Source organism: Symphodus melops (genome assembly GCF_947650265.1).
Source record: "Symphodus melops genome assembly, chromosome: 10".
Classification (NCBI taxonomy): Eukaryota; Metazoa; Chordata; class Actinopteri; order Labriformes; family Labridae; genus Symphodus; species Symphodus melops.
Genome location: NC_136700.1, coordinates 974,407 through 987,050, shown reverse-complemented (window position 1 = coordinate 987,050; position 12,644 = coordinate 974,407). Strand labels below are relative to the sequence as shown.

The window sequence follows — 12,644 nt, the reverse complement described above, 5'->3', positions numbered from 1 at the left end:
CAGAAACCTCGTCAGCTCGCCCGGGGGAGGAAAAGCAGGTCACTGCTGTCGAGAATCGGCAACTTTATTAATGGTTCTCTCCACCGTGCGTCAGAGCGGTTCTCTCTCCAGCGAGATCAAAGAGAGGTGAAGAAAGTGTCGTCGTCAGGAAAACTGTTAAACACAACGAGGACGGATGTAAGACAGAGGACTCCTCTCCTGCAGTGAGGACGAGCCACAAACGAGTTCATCTTCACATCTGTTATTGAACGATGGACTTTAATAAAGTCAAACAACCTTTTAAATGATAGTGACAGATGGACAGACCTGATTAATCGCACACAGAGTCCTGGCTGAAATGCAGACGAGGAGGATCCGGAAAGCTGAGCTCTTTGTTTGGCTGATTTGAACTTTAAGGTACAAAGATAGGTTGTTGTTTAGTTCAGATTTATCACAAAGCTGAGTTGATTGCTTGATTCTGATTGGCTAATTAGCCAATCTGATTTAACTCGACAGATCACCTTTGTTAAGAATAATTCATCGTTGCTAAGAAAAGCAGACGCTACAGGGACGCTGGAGGACGATCCATCCCTCATGATCGAGACCGATTTGTCCGTTCAGGGTCTCAGAGGCAGAGTACTAATTTCCATCATATCTGTGTATAGAAGCCCCCTTTAGTTTGACGTTTGTTTACTGTGGGAGAAAAGAGAAAGGAGAGGATAGTAATGGAGTAAAGTGCAGGCTGTCACAGAGGAATCTACAAAACGGAAGATGGCACATAAAGTAAACACAGAACGAGGTGTGAGACACAGATGTGTTTCAACGACGGTGACAGGATGAGGAAATGTCAACAGACTCCGACAGTGACGAGGCAGAATCACGAACTCAGGCGCTGACTCATCACGATTGATTCACCTTGTCTCAGAGCCAGAGTTGATCTCAGTAAGGTAACTAAAAAAAAAAACATGTTGGGGAAATGTCAGCGAAAGCTTGAAGAGAATTAAAGTTCCAACCCACACAGGTGATGAAGAACTAATTTGTTTTCCATGAAATGTTTATCCTGGCACCACGACTCAAAGAGTAGTGAGAGGAACAGTTTTGTTTCCAACGTTTTTAAAGTTGCCAGGTTGGATTTTAGTAACCTGTGGTGCCCGTAAACATTTTGTGCCACCTGCAAAGTGAAACGCGAGCGCTCCACACGAAGGGAGAAAAAAGCCACTTTTGTTGCCAGGTTGGAGGAGGGTTGCCAGGTTATGATGCTATGCCCCTTTGTGTATTGACAGTAGCCCTATGAGGTGGTTATTTGAAGCCTGATGTGAAAGGGGAGCGTGTTGTTCAGTCAGAGTCGTTTGCCATCGGGCGAGTGAGGGAAAATAAAGCGAGTTACTTCTTTCTTTCATCAGTGAGAGAGGGGGTTCTGGTTGCCAGGTTGAATTGTGGTTTGGTTTTTGGAGAAAAAAACAACCTCTTCAAGTACCATTAGCCACAGAAAGATGTTATTTAGCTGAGCCGCATGATGAAAGGAGTTTGTTTTTCACACACTGAGGAGTTCCCAGGCCGGGCTGATGCCGGTCTGACCTCCGAGATATTTGGAGCCTTTCAACGGGCGAAAAGTGGGCAGTGTATAGCGCAAGAAAAATGGAGCTATTTGGAGCGAGATTTTATTTTCTGGTGTGGAGCGGGGCTGCCAGGTTAGATTGATACGAGTTTGTGCTGGATAAAATACAGACGACAGGAACAAACACAAACAGAAGAAGCAGTTTTCCCACTTCAGACTCAGAGAAACAGGTATCAGAGGTTTGGATCCGTACTTTTACAGGCTTTTGAAGAAAGACAGTCGACAGATATGTAGATCAGAAGATGATCTCGAGCCGCTGCTTGGTCTGCGTTCACATTAGCAACACCGCTCTGTACCCGAGAACACGCGTAGCTAGTTTGTAAGTCCGCCAAGAAGTACAGAAGAAGAAGAAGATGCAACCATGGCAACCACTTTCCTAGCTGTGCTAGCTGTGCCTCTTCCTGTTTCCACATGTACCGTGGAGCTCAGACGTTTAGGATCACGACGTACACGTGTGGGATAGCGGCGCACTTCCTTGTTTGAGCACTGTTGTGTTCACATCTCCAGCGAACGACGTGAATTGGGCCGCAGAACTCCTATTCAAGCAAACTCAGGCCCAGAACCCGTGTACAATATGAGAGAGATCGACTGAAAGCATGCACTCATATTATTGATATATGCCACAAAAGTGCAATAAATTATGATGAATTTATCGAATTTGAACGTGTACGTTGGGCAAGGTGCAAGATCGATCGAATGTGTCTGATGTAAATCTTCGGCTCAGTCACCGTGTAAAATATGACGTGTTGTAACTTTCCTCACATGGATTTCATTTATTTTCCTCCCCATCTAAAGCTCCAGGCACAGACTAAACCCCGACTCTGAAAGCATGAGCAGCAGTAAGTGAGTGAGGGAGAGTTTGAAGAGCTGCAGCCACTGGACGTGAGAGGAGTGATCAGAGCTCCTCTGCTCTGACACTTCTCTGTGAGGAGACCAGCAGGGTGGAAAGGAAAGTCAGCAGCAGCAGAAGCCAATTTCTTTTCATTGTAGTTTTTTTTTTTTTGAAAACGTCTGCCTGAGCCACATCTCCTCGCACACTTAACACTTCCGAGCAGAATGGGAGCGGTGGTTCACACAGGACTCCCAACAATCTTCACTTTTTATAATAAGAGGATTCAAACCGAGATAAGAAGTCTGGACAACATCGAGAAGCCGCTTTTGTCAGGAAGTGTTTAAAGGAAGTCCGTCGTCCTCGCTCGGCTCCAGATCCAGCCGGATGAATTCGAGATTTCCAGCCAGCCGATTCAACATGCTCCTTATCATGCCAAACTTCAGTGAATCAGTGTCATTATGAAGCAGGCAGAGGTCATCCAACCCACTGTTTGTTCCGCTGCTGACTCTGATGGCGGCCATGCCAGTCTCTGGACCTCTGTGTTGAGGATTTCATTGTGCAGTATTGATCGTTAGCATAGGTAGCACAACTTTGATCAATAACACCGTCGATGAAGTAGACGTTTTAAGGACTGCGAATAATTGAAAAGCTCCAGATTGTATAGAACATAAAGGAGCAGAAATAAATCCAATGACAGATTTTCTTTTCTACATTAAAACATTCTTCAGTCAGACAACGAAGGTAGACACATCTTCAGATCTTTTATTTTTCCTGCTGATGTCGTCCTGTTGTGTGTCGTTGCTAAACATCACTAAAACCTGACACTTCCTCGTGTGGGTGGGAATAGAAAAATAAAAAAAAGTATTTTCTTTCCTTCGCTCAGTTTTAGCTGCTGGAAATGTTCCGAAGATGACAGCTGCTGTGTTTACTTCTTCTCCTGGCAGGTCATTTCAGGAAACAAGAAAGCTCCCTGAAAACTCTGCAGACTGGGGGATGCAAATCTGTTTACAGTTTTTGTCTGAATTTCTGAGCAGATTTTCCCTTTTCTAATGACCACGGAGTCCTGAGGGACGAGCAGAAAGGGGGGGGGGGGCATTGGACAAAGCAGAGAGTGGACACCATGTCGAGTTGCCAAGCTGGCCTGATTTGAGTCCCGGCAGCAGGGAGACGACTGCCAGCATTATTTTACAGAAGTGCTGACAGCTCCCCAGCAGAAAATGTGCTTAGGAACCCAGATAATTTCCTGCAGTCACCTATTTAGTTTTTTTTTTTCCCTCTTCAGTCTCAAAGGATCTTTTTATAACTGTGGAAACACATTTAGGAAGTGGGCCAAGCTCGTCCTCCATATGTCTCTATGGGAGACTGAGCGTCTCTGCGGGCATGAAGAGAGGCGGGAAAACTTACTGACTGAGAGAGGAAGAGTGAGAGATGAATGACGAGGCCAAAGACCGGAGAGGTGTGAGTAAATAACAGAGGGGGAGAGCCAAGAAGAGAGAGAGAGAGAGGGAGGGAGGCTTTGGGTGAAGATGGAGCTGGAAACGGTCAGAGCGAGTGGGAGCGATCTGTCTGATGTTGTTTCCCCCCAAAGGTTAGCGCTCTGTTTGTTCCTTTGTGTTTTACCGTCATGTAGAGCCTCGACAACCACCAGACAAGGTCATGATTCACCTGCTCGCCGTGTGATCAGCAGGGAAATGCTGAACTTATGGCCAGACTGCTGATGACGAAGCTGCCAGGTGTCGGCAGAGCCTCCAACAGAGAACTGTTAGAGGGTGGATCAGTCATCCAGGAAATTTGAATACTTTGTGCAGCGTGCTTTCATGTTTGCTTCAGTGTGACACTGATTAGTGCGACAGAAAGGTCTGATTTGATTTTTATCCTAAAATGAAAAGCAGAAGAGCTCTTCTGTGATGTTGTAGAAGTATTTTAAAATGCTCATCTAGAAGGACGAGAACCTATCGATGTATGAAGTATTTAAATATGGATCAGCAGAACTCCTCAGTGGTGCACGTGAGATTCTGTCCTCAATGTGTGCACGTGTCTTCACCTTGACACTGAACGAACTTTATATTTTCATCCGTGTGAAAAAAAACTCTGAGAGAGAAACCGAGCATCAGAATCATCAGAGCTCATTTCACCTCATCATGTCGCCTCGAAAAAAAACCCGAGCTTAATATTCAGACATATGTTCCTCTCAGAAGATCCGCTGATTTTCAGAACGGAAAGTTTAATCGGAGCGCTCTGATTGGGGAGAGTTTTTTTTTTTTCCATCTGTGCTGACGATAAAATAAATGAAAGAGGAATTTTAAAATCAGGGAGCTGGTTAACTTTGTTTTTCTTTGCCGCCGTCTGTCTTTGGGTTTTTCATTCATGCATTTAAGAGATAATTCCTCAGACAGGAGCCATCTGTTGCTGCTTTAAAAAACCCTCTAGTACAGCGTGATGTGATCATAAGGACAGCCAATAAAATCAAACTTCACACTTTAGTCTAATGTTCATTTTCAGGACACAAAGTGATTTTTGATTTTGTTTGAGATAAAGGAGCTGTAACTCTGCCCCCTAGTGTTTAAAACGTGTACTGCAGTCTAAACTCTAATCATCACAGAGAGCTGTCTCCTCGCCTCCTCTCACACAGGTCGCCATGCGGTGGACACTGTAGCTTCAGTGTTTAGCCAGCTCTGCATGTAGAGACACTGTAGCTTCAGTGTTTAGCCAGCTCTGCATGTAGAGACACTGTAGCTTCAGTGTTTAGCCAGCTCTGCATGTAAAGACACTGTAGCTTCAGTGTTTAGCCAGCTCTGCATGTGGTGGACACTGTAGCTTCAGTGTTTAGCCAGCTCTGCACGTAGAGACACTGTAGCTTCAGTGTTTAGCCAGCTCTGCACGTAGAGACACTGTAGCTTCAGTGTTTAGCCAGCACTGCATGTGGAGGACACTGTAGCTTCAGTGTTTAGCCAGCTCTGCATGTGGTGGACACTGTAGCTTCAGTGTTTAGCCAGCTCTGCACGTAGAGACACTGTAGCTTCAGTGTTTAGCCAGCTCTGCACGTAGAGACACTGTAGCTTCAGTGTTTAGCCAGCTCTGCATGTGGAGGACACTGTAGCTTCAGTGTTTAGCCAGCTCTGCATGTGGTGGACACTGTAGCTTCAGTGTTTAGCCAGCTCTGCACGTAGAGACACTGTAGCTTCAGTGTTTAGCCAGCTCTGCATGTGGAGGACACTGTAGCTTCAGTGTTTAGCCAGCTCTGCATGTGGTGGACACTGTAGCTTCAGTGTTTAGCCAGCTCTGCATGTGGTGAACACTGTAGCTTCAGTGTTTAGCCAGCTCTGCATGGGTCTGTAAAGCTTTCTGCGTTCTAACCTCTCTCCATGTTTCAAAAGCATCTCCAACATTGATCCTAGTTTGAGCAGCTTTCTGCTGCTGGAGCTTATTAGAAACATGCAGAGGCTTTTTAGCTCGGGTACAATCACTTCTATCTGAAGCAGTTCTCTAGATTAATATCTCTTGTCTTTTCATTAGTGGAAGAATAAACATCAACCGTTTGCTGATAACCGTCTCAGATTCAAAGTCTGTATCTGATTGTATTGTCTTTTTGAGAGATGATTGAAGAACTGAGCATGACTTTTAGACTTCCTTACTCCAACAGCTGGGCTGAAGCTTCTTCATTTCATGCCTTTGCACTCAAGTCTCTCGTGTCGAACAGTTAATATCACCGACTCCTCAGCCAATGACAGGAGCCGCAGATTATAATCAAATCTCTGACTTGTACCAGTTTTAACTTGGGGCACTTGTGTGTATAATTGAAAATTAGCTTAGATTAAATAGGCAGTTTCTCTAATGGATTCTAATAAGATGCACTTTTCTGAAGAAACTTCTCAAATGGAAGGTGGATCAGACTCTCATGCACCACTTTGAGGGTTGGTCTGGTAGGTGGAGAGGTGCCAGGATCATGTACTGGTACGCCGTGTTCTGTCGCCCTCACAGGATCAGGGACTCTGTCAAACATCAGCTGTGTGATGTCTGCAGCGTGACACTGATTGAGTAAAAGGCAGCCACACTTCCTCTCCACACTCTGAACTCTGTCACTCAGAGATTGATAAACCACCAGGAGGAATGCTGCTCCTTTTTACCCATGATTCCATTCTTCCTTCTCTTCCCAGTCATTTTTTTTTCCTGATTGAATGAACATTTTACTTAACCAGCCAAGTTGCCCCCTCTGCCCTCTCAACCCCTCTCTCTTCTCACCACTTATCCTTCCACTCTCGGTCTGTGTGTGCAGGGAGTTTTGGGGCAGACGTTGACGGACAGCTGGACGAGCCAATGACAAGCTGTGTGGACTTGTTCTAACGCACGTCTGCAGGGTCCTCCGGTCAAACCTGACGTGGGCGAGCGGCCCACCAGTATGTGCCTGTGAACCCGGATGAGCACCAGCACTTTTTTATTCCCTGTGAGAAGAGGACGCCCCCCTCTCCTCCCTGCTGAACAGGTAGGCTGCTCCTCAGTGTTACACTGGTTTGACTTGCAGAGACACATGTGATGAGAGGAAGAACTGTTGCATGTCGAGTAGATCCCGTTGGCAATCTACACTTTAAAGAGGAGGCGTCAGAGTTTGTACTTCTTGACTACAGCAGGCTGAATCCACTTTTTGAAGCGATTCAGACAAATCACTTTTTTTTTTTTATGGCCTGTGTTTATATCATCTGGTATTTCCCTCTAATTGGGAAACATTTCCAGATATTCAGTCCTTCTTACTGCTACATTTCCACAGATCTGAAAAACACCTCACGAGTCAGAAACATTTCACACACAGGATGATAACAAAGTCATCGACAAGCTGCAGACTCGCCTGCTGTTTCTCTTTTACTTGAAAATATGATCCAGTCATCTTGGAAAATAAACCCCAGGACGAGCTTTTATTCCCGCCTGACGTTCCTGCACCGTGTCACACCTTTTAAATGTGTTTATAAAAACTCAGCGTCTGTGCTTTAACTGAAGCAGGAAATCAAACATAAAAGACGCATTTAAAGGCTCATAAATCTGTGGCGAGATGTGACAGATTCAACGGCTGCAGTTTACCTCATTGACAGCTTTTACACTAATGCATAATAGAAGAAAAAACATCTGAAACTGCCTGCAATTAGTGTGTGTGTGTGTGTGTGTGTGTGTGTGTGTGTGTGTGTGTGTGAGAGATAGTAACTTAAGCTAATGCAGCCTTAATAGCTACATTAGTTTCCATCTGACTGAATCATTTGGATCAACTCCGACAAGAAAATAGCTCCATTAGATAGCTATAGATCTCATCACACACACACACACACACACACACACACACACACACACACGTTGGAAGGAATGTCTTAGAACAAGACAACCCAGCATGCACACTCCATCCATTTTCTCACACACACACATCGCACATAAATGTTTACTTGCAGTTTGTCTCTCCTTTATTACTTACGCACACACACACACACACACACACACACACACGCATGCACGGCGTCATTGAAGACTTTTTCTATCAGAAGTCATTTGCGGCGGCCGCTGCGTTGGCTGCGTCGGCGACAGGAGTCTCCTAATGAGACGGAGCGCTGGCAGTAATGGCAGGTGTGGGTCTTGAATCAGAGTAACAGTAATGAGATGACGGCGCCTAATGGTCACAAGCGGAATAATAAGAAGTACAAACGCAGGATGAGAGCTGCAGTAATGAGAATGCAGGCCGGGACACGACTCAGACCAACAGCAGATTCACAGTTAGAAGTGATGAGCTGCTTCGGTCGACTCTACTGAGAGAGGACGAAGAAGAGGAGGAGCTGTGACGACCTCTTTGTCGAATACTTCCCCCCGTCTCTGACGCTTAAAGGACAGGCGCTATTTTAAACCTGGGATCTAAATGTCTTCAGGGATTATTTTCCTGCGTGTGTTAGCATCAAGCTAGCTAACTAGCTTCACTCTAAAATCAGTCTATGAGAAAATAAGAAATTGAGAGATCGTTGGCTATATGGAGCATCGTCACCAAACTGTAAGTTCACCTTTCTAAGAGTCTGCAGTGACGAATAAGAAGTGAAGGTTTTGAATGTGATGAGTTCACTTCCACCTCTGGATTTAAGAGACAAGCTCATCAAAGTGTGTGCACTCTGAACATTTTAGCTCCTGCTCTTTTCACACCTGCTATGATGTTTAATGTCAGCAGCTTCAGTGTACTCGCTCGACACTTCCTGCTGCCTGTGCATAAAACTTGCTCCATGAGTTGTATTGTACAATGAGGCTACACTGTGTCAATTATATTAGTGCTTTTTCAGCACTAACGCACATTCATGTTGTGATGATGGAGTAGTGAGGAAGTGTCCCGTACGTGGCCGATAACTCCCATCGCTCGCCGCCTGCAGGGGAGCGCCAGTGAGGAGCGGGAGGACTGCTTCGTCCTCTCTCAGTTTGACCTCAGTGAGGTGAGCTGCACCTTTCGTCAAATCACAAGCTGAGCTGTTGCAGCTCGCCGTGCAGCTTCTACGAAAGAGGCAGCAGCTGACGGGGGACTGTGACTGTTCCCTTTAAAGTCTTGTGTTATGGATGAAGCACAGCTTGAAGGCGTCCACGGTGAAGTCTCTAAAATAAGGCCATGGTAGCATTAGAATAAAAAGATAGCATGTGCGACTCTTTGATCCAGTAGATGTCGCCCTTGAGCTCCAGCGGCAAACCGACAACCGTCCTCTCCTCTCGCTGGTTTGCAAAGACGAGACGTGAATTACCTGAATGAAGCAACATTAGGTGCAAGCAGCGGACGAAGTTAATCTAGATGCATCCACAGATCAAACCTATTCCTCCTCGTATGCAGCGTAAACACACAACCATGATGCTGAATCACAAACTGAACTCAGCGTGTGCCGCGTGTTTTCCTTTCCCTGCACTTACTTCTTCTTGTTGTGATCAGAACGCATGTGTTCACATTCTTTGATGGCGTTTTGAGTTTGTGCTTCTCCTTCATCTTTCATTCTCGTTGTTTTCTCTCAGCTCAGATTCTCATTTCATTTTTTGATTTGCATTGTACGATCTGGAGTCTCAGCAGAAAGTGTAGCAGTTCCATAAATCACCGAGCGCTTTGATTGTCTCTCTGCTAATTAGCTCTGAGGGGTTTTTTTTTTTTCTGTGTGTCAGAGCTGTTAGGAGCAGTAAATGAGCTCCTCTGGCTGCTGTTTGTTTGCATCCGACTTTATTTAGATTTGTTCGTCCGTGTTTGAGTGAAATCAATGAAGTCGCCCGGAAGGAAAGTTTCTCAGTTATTACTTATTTATCTTCTATTAGAGAAGTTATTTAAAAATATACATTAATGCGAGACGGCACAGTGTGTGTGTGTGTGTGTGTGTGTGTGTGTGTGTGTGTGTGTGTGTGTGTGTGTGTGTGTGTGTGTGTGTGTGTGTGTGTGTGTGTGTGTGTGTGTGTGTGTGTGTGTGTGTGTTTACATGTCTGTGTTTTTAGTGATAGGAGAAACACTTAAGTAGCCAAAAATAATTTCTTGGCATTTCTTTATCAGTTGATTGACAGCAGTTCTCAGACTACACACACACACACACACCTACACACACACACCTACACACACACACACACACACACACACACACACACACACACACACTTTTTTCTTCTGTTTACTATTCGAAAGCACAGCTTGTTTGCCTCTCAGAGTTTGAAAGTGAATGTGAGAACCATGTGAGCCAACAAACGTCATGACGTCTTTGAGGGTCTTCTTGGCCTCGTCTGGACGACCCCTCCTGACGTCAGTGAGAGGACAAACACCATGCATAAGAAGACAAACACTTCACTCTCATGCACTGGAAGCCTCTCAGGTTGTTGTTCTGCAAGTCCTCGTGTTGATAATTGACCTCATGCACACAACATAAAAAGAAGTCAGTGTCCACTCGAGGTTGAACAGGATGCCCTTAAAGCCCCTCCTGCTGTGGCTGCAACACACTTTGTCCATTAAGAGATGAGTGCGTGGTCACTGCGGCGTGCGTAACGTAGAGAAAGCCTCATAATGCTGTGAATAAAGGAGCAGGAAACAGCAGGTTCCAAACTGCTGGAGAGTGGGACTCCATACACCCCCATCTATCTCCCCGACCCCCCCTGCTTCAGTGGGGAAGGTCATGTTGTGTACATATAGGGAGCCAAGATTAGCCAGGATTGCTCATAGATCTGTTTACCACAAACGAGCCCAAGTGGGAGCAGGCGAGCTCAGGCTGGATGAACATTACAGGTTTGTTTAATTCACTCCCCAACATCGTCCCAGCGCCTCCGTGTGCTGTGAGGAAACCTCAGAGAAATTAGCTCTAATGTGGAGCTCAGCCCTAATCTTCTAAATAAGGGAGGATAACTTAATAACGGCAGTGATCTCAACGTGGCGAGGAGGCTCCCTCCCGCCGCTTGTGAACCGTGCTGCAGCAGGATGGGTGCTGTAAATGTCAGGGCAATCTTTCATCCTTCATCTGTGCAGAAGTGGATTCCAGAGGCCCGACTGTACGCTGAACCGCTGCCGGTAAACAAGCGAGAAAGCAGCGAGTACACCCGAGCCCTTCCAGGGAGGGGGCGTGGTCAGACACAGCTCATTTACATATTTAAAGCTACAGACACAGAAACAGCCTGTTCTGAGCAGGGCTGAAATAGAGGGGTTTATAGACATGATCAAATACAGGATCAGAGTGGATTTACAACAACACACTTCACACACATGATGAAGAGGAGCTCTGACACTGATTTCACCTGAAGAAGAGGAGATCATGTGAAGAATTAAGGCTGCATCTCTACAGGAACATGTTGAAATGGTGTAATGGAGGAGACTGACTTTGTATTCAGCCTTTTGACTTTTTCACTTGTACGCTCACACTCGTGTTCTGAGGCTTCAGTGATTTCTGTGCCCTTTAGTGTGTTGGTGTCAGACTCCGCAGTGAGCGCTGGATGAAAAGCCAAAAGTCATTGTGCGCCAAACAAAACCTCCTCCCTCCGACCCCTCCTTTAAATAATCCTCCGTGTCATGTTTCGCCATAAACGAGGGGAGATTTGTAACTTTTGCAGCAGTTCCACTGTGCTCATGTGCCGCTCGACATTCGTAATAATACTCAGCGGATATGAGCCTGTGGTGGATTTATGCGTTTGGTGGACACACAATGACAGCCGTAATTTTCCACGCTGGGATTTGATTTCCACAGTGATCACAGAAAATATTGCCCGACAGCTTAATTAGTTTCATTCAGCTTCGTGCTGCGGACCGCGGCTCCTACGGTTTACTGATAACACTGCAGAGGAGCAGAGTGTCTGATTCTCTCACTTTTCATTTCTGTGTTTTCCATTTAGCCGAGCTGCAAGAAAATGAAACGTGTGTGTAGATCAGATTAAAATCCTCTTGAATGTAATCAATATAAAGACCACCTGCGGGGACACGGCTCAACATGTAAGATAACTCACAGAGAAATTGAATACTCTGAGTCGCCTTGATAAGGAAAAGAAGAGCATGTGATGTCGCCTCGGACAGGCGAGCGCACGCTAACCACCCCAGGATGTCTGACGATGTCATACCTCCAGGAACGCCCTGCCTTTGTGCCTCTGAGCAAAACAAAATGATTATTTGATTCTCTGTCGGGGGGGGGAGCAGAGACAGGAAAAGGACAATGTCTACAAAAACGAGCTGCAATCACCTGCAGCCTGCATTGTTGTGCTAGCATGCTAATGTTAGCACTCTTTAAGAAGTCCTGAGCGTCAGCCGTGCATCCACACGTCTCCGAGAATGGAGAGAGATGAGTCTCTGTGGGTGTCGACGGCGGTGTGTTTAAATGGTCTGTAATGACAAGTTCACATGATTTGGACTAAACGCAGACGCACTGGTGTGGTCGCTTCAGAGCAGCAGCTCAGACCGGCTCAGACACACTCCAGCACTCCGACTGTGGATGAATATGAGGTTTGGCACTGAGGCAGACATCGAAATACAGTGCTGCAAAGCCGACTGACTGTCTGACTGACTGACTGTCTGTCTGTCTGTCTGTCTGTCTGTCTGTCTGTCTGTCTGTCTGTCTGTCTGTCTGAAAGTGAGTTGTAGAAGCTGTTGCTTGTCTTTATTCCAAACACGCCCCTCCTTCACCTCCTGCAGCCTGGACTCCGATGTGAGCACACCTCATTACAGAGAGGGCGTCGACACCGCTCATTTCCACGGGAATATTAAGATGAATAACA

The 12,644-nt window shown here is 45.9% G+C and overlaps 1 protein-coding gene across 5 annotated transcripts in view; it reads left to right on the top strand.

Annotated features, from left to right (window-relative positions):
- LOC306830536 (leucine-rich repeat and fibronectin type-III domain-containing protein 3-like) overlaps positions 1-12,644 on the top strand; it is a 195,724-nt gene that overhangs the window by 113,191 nt on the left and 69,889 nt on the right. For 4 of the 5 annotated variants that reach the window (XM_079354112.1, XM_079354111.1, XM_079354109.1 and 1 more), the window contains exon 4: positions 6,706-6,912. The exons of the other annotated variant lie outside the window; for it this stretch is intronic. The gene's annotated coding sequence lies outside the window, so the exon portion shown is untranslated. The remainder of the gene's footprint in view (positions 1-6,705; positions 6,913-12,644) is intronic. 5 annotated transcript variants of the gene reach the window in all.